This window comes from Mustelus asterias, chromosome 3, assembly GCF_964213995.1.
Source record: "Mustelus asterias chromosome 3, sMusAst1.hap1.1, whole genome shotgun sequence".
NCBI lineage: Eukaryota > Metazoa > Chordata > Chondrichthyes > Carcharhiniformes > Triakidae > Mustelus > Mustelus asterias.
This window is the reverse complement of record NC_135803.1, coordinates 4,648,969-4,657,039: the sequence shown is the minus strand read 5'-3', so window position 1 is coordinate 4,657,039 and position 8,071 is coordinate 4,648,969.

Here is an 8,071-nt window from a genome sequence, read left to right as displayed (position 1 = left end):
TCTGCTAGAATCTTCTCACCATTATTCCAGGGTATCTCACTCTGGTTGGATATTTTTGACCTCTCAGGGAAGCAAGTGATATGGGGAATGGGCAGGAAAGTGGAGCTGACATCGATCAGTCATAATTATACTGAATGGCAGAACAGACTGGAGGGGCCAAATGGTGTAACCTGCCCCTCGTTCTTATGTTCCTGCGACTTCCTGCTCTAACCACCCAGCACTGGGCAACTGGCACAGCCATTCTCACAACACACCATCATCCCACATTAATTGAAACAGCAAGCTCTCACCTTTAAGACGTTATAAATAATAAACAATCAATGGCCTTCAAAGAAAATGAAAGACGTGTGATTACTTTTTCGTGCCCCATTGATCTTTGTCCCAGGTTGCTTGGAGCAGCATCCTGACAATTAATCCAGAATGAATAGAGCCTCCAGGACATTTCTGGAGAATTGGCAAACTCACATTTTGGAGGTTTTGAAGAGGGAGGGAAATTGTTCTTTTATAGTGAGTATGAGGCTGCCTTTTTATTAGAAAAAAGCCTATTTTCTTTTAATTCATTCATGAGATATGGGCATCACTGGCTAGCCGGCATCTATTGCCCATCTCTAGTTGCCCTTGGAGGGAAGTTGAGAGTCAACCACATTGCTGGTTCATTAATGTCCTCCAGAGAAGTGGCCCTGCTATCGTTACCCAGTGTGAGCTGAATTGCTGGAGGTAATTTTTATGTTCAAAGACTTTAAAAAGCTGGTACTTGCAAACCAGCCATCACTGATGTACATTCTGCCCTATTTATGTTTCTGTTGACTCTCTTTCTCTTTGTGACAATAAATAAAACTTGGAGCCTTTCCCATGTTTAATGAAACATGAGGCAACAAGACATGTCTGTTTCCATAGCCCAAAGGTAAAGGCGCTACTCATTGCACCATAAGACCACCCACATGACAGTTAGAGATGGGCACTAAATATATGTGCCAAAAACACATGAAAAGAAATACAAACCGGCAGGTGGTTTATAGATCCCAGGGAACCAAATGAACCTTGGGATTTCTTAAAGAAGAAATAAATAACTTCAATTTCAATAGCACGTTTCATAACCTCAAAGAATTGAAAATTAATGAAGTACTTTTGAAGATTAGTCAATGTTAGAATGCAGGAAACGCAACAATCAATGTGTGCACAGCCAGATCACACAAGCAGCATTCTGACAACCAGGTCATCAATAAAGGGCAAATAAAATGGAGTGTTGCAAGGTGGGTCTGGAAGGTACTCTTTCCACTCCTTGTAGATGGTGGACAGACTTGGGGGAGTCAGGAGGTGAGTTATTCTCCACAGACGTAGCCACAGCATTTATATGGCTGTTCAGTTTCTGGTCAATTAAATGCCATTTTTTTGCATTCATTATATGTAGGTGTTCTTTGGTGGGACCAGCATTTATTGCCCAACCTAATTGCCTTTGAGCTGAATGGCTTGCTAGGCCATTTAAGAGTCAACTACATGTGGATCTGGAGTTATATGTCGGCCAAACTAAGTAAGGACAGCAGATTTTCTTTGGGCATTAGTTAACTAGTTTCATGATCATCATTAGACTTAATTCCATCTTTTTATTTAATTCAAATTTTCCATCTCCCATGGTGGGATTCAAACCTGGGTCCCCAGAGCATTAGCCTGGTTCTCTGGATTACGAGTCAAGTGACAATACCCCCTGGAGGGGTTGGATTCTCTCTTGCTGGAGATGGCTATTGCCTGGCACATGTGTGGCCTGAATGTTAATTGCCATTTATTAGCACGAGTCTGACTGTTGTCCAGCTCTTTCTGCATATGAACACAGACTGCTTCAGTATCGGAGAAAACCCACGCAGTAAATAATCATTAGCAAACATCCCCAGTTCTGACCTTATGATGTAGAGAAGATCATTGATGAAGCAGGTGAAGATGGTTGGGCCTTGGACACTGCCCTGAGGGACTCCTGCAACAATGATCTGGAATTGAGATGCTTGGCCTCCAACCACCACAACTAGCTTCCTTTATGCCAGGTATGATTCTCACTAGTGGAGAATGGTTCCCCCAGATTCCCATTACTTCAATTTTGCCAGAGCTCATTGATGGTGCCTTGATGCTGGGGCAGTTACTCTCACCTCACCTCTGGAGTTCAGTTCCTTTGTCCATGTTTGGAACAAGGATGCAATGATGTCAGGAGCTGAGTGGCCCTGGTGAAACAGAAAGTGGGCAGGTTATTTCCATCTAAGTGCTGTTTGATAGAATTGTCAATGACACTTTGCTGACTATCAATAGGAGGCTGATGGGTTAGTGATTCGCCAGATGGATTTGTCCTGACTCTGTTATAGAGTCATAGAGGTTTACAGCATGGAAACAGGCCCTTTGGCCCAACTTGTCCATGCCGCCCTTTTTAAAAAAAAACCCCAAAGCTAATCCCAATTGCTCGCATTTGGCCCATATCCCTCTATACCCATCGTACCCATGTAACTGTCTAAATGCTTTTTAAATGATAAAATTGTACCCGCCTCTACTACTGCCTCTGGCAGCTCGTTCCAGACACTCACCACCCTCTGTGTGAAAAAATTGCCCCTCTGGACACTTTTGTATCTCTCCCCTCTCACCTTAAACCTATGCCCTCCAGCTTTAGACTCCCCTACCTTTGGGAAAAGGTATTGACTATCTACCTTGTCTATGCCCTCATTATTTTATAGACCTCTATCAGGTCACCCCTCAACCTCCTACGCTCCAGAGAAAAAAGTTCCAGTCTATTCAGCCTCTCCTTATAACTCAATCCATCAAGTCCCGGTAGCATCCGAGTAAATCTTTTCTGCACTCTTTCTAGTTCAATAATATCTTTTCTAGAATAGGGTGACCAGAATTGCACACAGTATTCCAAGTGTGGCCTTACCAATGTCTTGTACAACTTCAACAAGATGTCCCAACTCCTGTATTCAATGTTCTGACTGATGAAACCAAGCATGCCGAATGCATTCTTCACCACTCTGTTCACCTGTGACTCCACTTTCAAGGAGCTATGAACATGTACCCCTAGATCTCTTTGTTCTGTAACTCTCCCCAATACCCTACCATTGACTGAGTAAGTCCTGCCCTGGTTCAATCTACCAAAATGCATCACCTCACATTTGTCCAAATTAAACTCCATCTGCCATTCGTCAGCCCACTGGCCCAATTGATCAAGATCCCGTTGAAATTGGAGGTAACTTTCTTCACTGTCCACTATGCCACCAATCTTGGTGTCATCTGCAAACTTACTAACCATGCCCCCTATATTCTCATCCAAATCATTAATATAAATGACAAATAACAGTGGGCCCAGCACTGATCCTTGAGTCACACCGCTGGTCACAGGCCTCCAGTTTGAAAAACAACCCTCTACAACCACCCTCCGGTTTCTGTAATGAAGCCAATTTTGTATCCAATTAGATATCTCACCCTGGATCCCGTGAGATTTAACTTTATGCAACAACCTACCAGGCGGTACCTTGTCAAAGGCCTTGCTAAAGTCCATGTAGACAACATCAACTGCACTGCCCTCATCTACCTTTTTGGTTATCCCTTCAAAAAACTCAATTAAATTTGTGAGAGATGATTTTCCACTCACAAAGCCATGCTGACCTGTCCCTAATCAGTCCTTGCATCTCTAAATGCCTGTAGATCCTGTCTCTCAAAATACCTTCCAACAATTTACTCACCACAGATGTGAGGCTCACTGGCCTGTAGTTCCCAGACTTTTCCCTGCAGCCCTTTTTAAACAAAGGCACAACATTTGCCACTCTCCAATCTTCAGACACCTCACCCATGACTATCAATGATTCAAATATCTCTGCTAGGGGACCCGCAAGTTCCTCCCTAGCCTCCCACAATGTCCTTGGATATACTTCATCAGGTCCCGCGGATTTATCTACCTTGATGCGCTTTAAGACTTCCAGCACCTCCCTCTCTGTTACATGTACACTCCTCAAGCCATCACTATTTATTTCCCCAAGTTCCCTAACATCCATGCTTTTCTCAACAGTGAATACTGATGAGAAATATTCATTTAGGATCTCACCCATCTCTTGTGGATCTGCACATAGATGACCTTGTTGACCCTTAAGAGACCCTACTCTCTCCCTAGTTACTCTTTTGCCCTTTATGTATTTGTAGAAGCTCTTTGGATTCTCCTTTGCCTTATCTGCCAAAACAATCTCGTGTCCCCTTTTTGCCCTCCTGATTTCTCTCTTAACTCTACTCCTACATCCCCTATACTCTTCAAGAGATTCACTTGATCCCAGCTGCCTATGCATGTAATGTGCCTCTTTCTTCTTCTTGACCAGGGCCTCAATATCCCGAGTCATCCGTGATTCCCGACTTCTGCCAGCCTTGCCCTTCACTCAAAGAGGAATGTGTTTACCCTGAACCCTGGTTAACACACTTTTGAAAGCATGCCACTTACCAGATGTCCCTTTGCCTTCCCACAGACTCCCCCAATTAACTTTTGAAAGTTCCTGCCTGATACCATCAAAATTGGCCTTGTCCCAAATTAGAATTTTAACTTTTGGGACAGACCTATCATTCTCCATAGTTATCTTAAAACTAATAGAATTATGGTCACTGGTCCCAAAGTGATCCCTCACTAACACTTCTGTCACCTGCCCTTCCTTATTTCCCAAGAGGAGGTCAAGTTTTGCCCCCTCTCTAGTCGGGCCATCCACATACTGAATGAGAAATTCCTCCTGAACACACTCAACAAATTTCTCTCCATCCAACCCTCTAATACTATGGCTATCCCAGTCAATGTTGGGAAAATTAAAATCTCCGACTATTACCACCCTATTTTTCTTGGAGCTATATGTAATAGAACATAGAACATAGAAAGTCACAGCACAAACAGGCCCTTCGGCCCACAAGTTGCGCCGATCACATCCCCACCTCTAGGCCTATCTATAGCCCTCAATCCCATTAAATCCCATGTACTCATCCAGAAGTCTCTTAAAAGACCCCAACGAGTTTGCCTCCACCACCACCGACGTCAGCCGATTCCACTCACCCACCACCCTCTGAGTGAAAAACTTACCCCTGACATCCCCCCTGTACCTACCCCCCAGCACCTTAAACCTGTGTCCTCTCGTAGCAACCATTTCAGCCCTTGGAAATAGCCTCTGAGAGTCCACCCTATCCAGACCCCTCAACATCTTGTAAACCTCTATCAGGTCACCTCTCATCCTTCGTCTCTCCAGGGAGAAGAGACCAAGCTCCCTCAACCTATCCTCATAAGGCATGCCCCCCAATCCAGGCAACATCCTTGTAAATCTCCTCTGCACCCTTTCAATGGCTTCAACATCTTTCCTGTAATGAGGTGACCAGAACTGCGCGCAGTACTCCAAGTGGGGTCTAACCAGGGTCCTATAAAGCTGCAGCATTATCTCCCGACTCCTAAACTCAATCCCTCGATTAATGAAGGCTAGTACGCCATACGCCTTCTTGACCGCATCCTCCACCTGCGAGGCCGATTTAAGAGTCCTATGGACCCGGACCCCAAGGTCCTTCTGATCCTCTACACTGCTAAGAATGGTACCCTTCATTTTATACTGCTGCTCCATCCCATTGGATCTGCCAAAATGGATCACTACACACTTATCCGGGTTGAAGTCCATCTGCCACTTCTCCGCCCAGTCTTGCATTCTATCTATGTCTCGCTGCAACTTCTGACATCCCTCCAAACTATCCACAACACCACCTACCTTGGTGTCGTCAGCAAACTTACCAACCCATCCCTCCACTTCCTCATCCAGGTCATTTATGAAAATGACAAACAGCAAGGGTCCCAGAACAGATCCCTGGGGCACTCCACTGGTCACTGACCTCCATGCAGAGAAAGACCCCTCCACAGCCACTCTCTGCCTTCTGCAGGCAAGCCAGTTCTGGATCCACAAGGCAACAGCCCCTTGGATCCCATGCCCTCTCACTTTCTCAAGAAGTCTTGCATGGGGGACCTTATCGAACGCTTTGCTGAAGTCCATATAGACCACATCCACCGCTCTTCCTTCGTCAATGTGCTTGGTCACATTTTCAAAGAACTCAACCAGGCTCGTAAGGCACGACCTGCCCCTGACAAAGCCGTGCTGACTACTTTTGATCATACTAAACTTCTCTAGATGATCATAAATCCTGTCTCTCAGGATCCTCTCCATCAACTTACCAACCACTGAGGTTAGACTCACCGGTCGGTAATTTCCCGGGCTGTCCCTGTTCCCTTTCTTGAATATAGGGACCACATCCGCAATCCTCCAATCCTCCGGAACCTCTCCCGTCTCCATCGACGATGCAAAGATCATCGCCAAAGGCTCCGCAATCTCCTCCCTCGCCTCCCACAGTAACCTGGGGTACATCCCATCCGGTCCCGGCGACTTACCAACCTTGATGCCATTCAATAGTTCCAACACATCCTCTTTCTTTATGTCCACATGCTCGATCCTTTCTGTCCTCCGCAATCCAGCAGTACAACCACCCAGATCCCTTTCCACCGTGAATACCGAGGTAAAGTATTCATTAAGCACCTCCGCCATTTCTAACGGTTCCGCACAAACTTTTCCCCCTTCACCTTTTAAGGGTCCTATGCCTTCACATCTCATCCTTTTACTCTTGACATATTTGTAGAAAGCCTTGGGATTCTCCTTAATCTTACCCGCCAAGGTCTTCTCATGACCCCTTCTCGCTCTCCTAATTTCCTTCTTAAGCTCCTTCCTACATCGCGTATACTCCTCTAAATCCTTAACACCTCCTAGCTCTCTGAACCTTCTGTACGCCTCTCTTTTCTTATTTACCAGGTTCATCACAACCTTCGTGCACCACGGTTCCCGTACCCTACCAACACCCCCCTGTCTCATCGGAACGTTGTCATGCAGAGCTCCAGACAAACATTCCTTGAAAATCCTCCACTTTCCTTCGGTACTTTTCCCCAAGAATGCCTCCTTCCAATTTACCCGTCTAATTTCCTCCCTGATGACACTGTATTTCCCTTTACTCCAGAGAAACACTTTCCTAGCCTGCCTGACCCTATCTCTTTCCAATGCTATCGTGAAGGAGATAGAATTATGATCGCTATCCCCAAGATGTTCACCCACCGAGAGATCCTCCACCTGTCCAGGTTCATTAGCCAGCACCAGATCAAGAACAGCCTCTCCTCTAGTAGGCTTATCCACATACTGTGTCAGGAAACTCTCCTGGACACACCTAACAAACTCCTCTCCATCCAAACCCCTAGCCCTAGGGATATTCCAATCTATGTTTGGGAAATTAAAATCTCCCATCACGACAACTCTGTTATTCCTACATCTCTCCAGGATCTGTTTCCCCATCTGCTCCTCAACATCTCTGTTACTATTGGGCGGCCTATAGAAAACACCCAGCAAAGTTACCGACCCCTTCCTATTCCTAACCTCCACCCACAGAGATTCCGTAGTCAGTCCCTCCTTACATATTTGCTCTTCAATTTCCCGCTGAGTATTTGGGGGCCTATAGTACAACCCTATCAAAGTGATTTCCCCCTTCTTAGTTCTCAGTTCTACCCATATAGACTCAGTGGCCGAACCCTTGGATATATCCCTCTCAGTACGGCCGTGATGCTTTCCCTAATCAAAAGTGCAACTCCCCCTTCTCTCTTACCTCTTGTTCTAACTTTCCTATAGCATCTGTATCCTGGAACATTAAGCTGCCAGTCCTGTCCCTTCCTTAGCCACGTTTCAGTAATTGCTATAATATCCCAGTTCCACGTACCCATCAATGTTGATGGGTACGTGGGACTGTTGATAGGGCTTACCTGGGCAATTTCCCAAATTGTTGGGTAGATGTTAGCATTGTAGCTTGGCTGGGGGTGAAGCTCGTTCTGGAATACAAGACTTCAGTATCATTGATGGAATATTGTCAGATCCCGTAGCTTACAGTCGTGTTGTGGTTAGTTTAAATTGTACAATTTAAGGGATTGAGTTCAGATTTTAAGAGCAGAGAATAAAAAAGTAGGATCAGTAATGAAGCTGTTGGATTGCCATAAAAGCCCAACTTATTCACC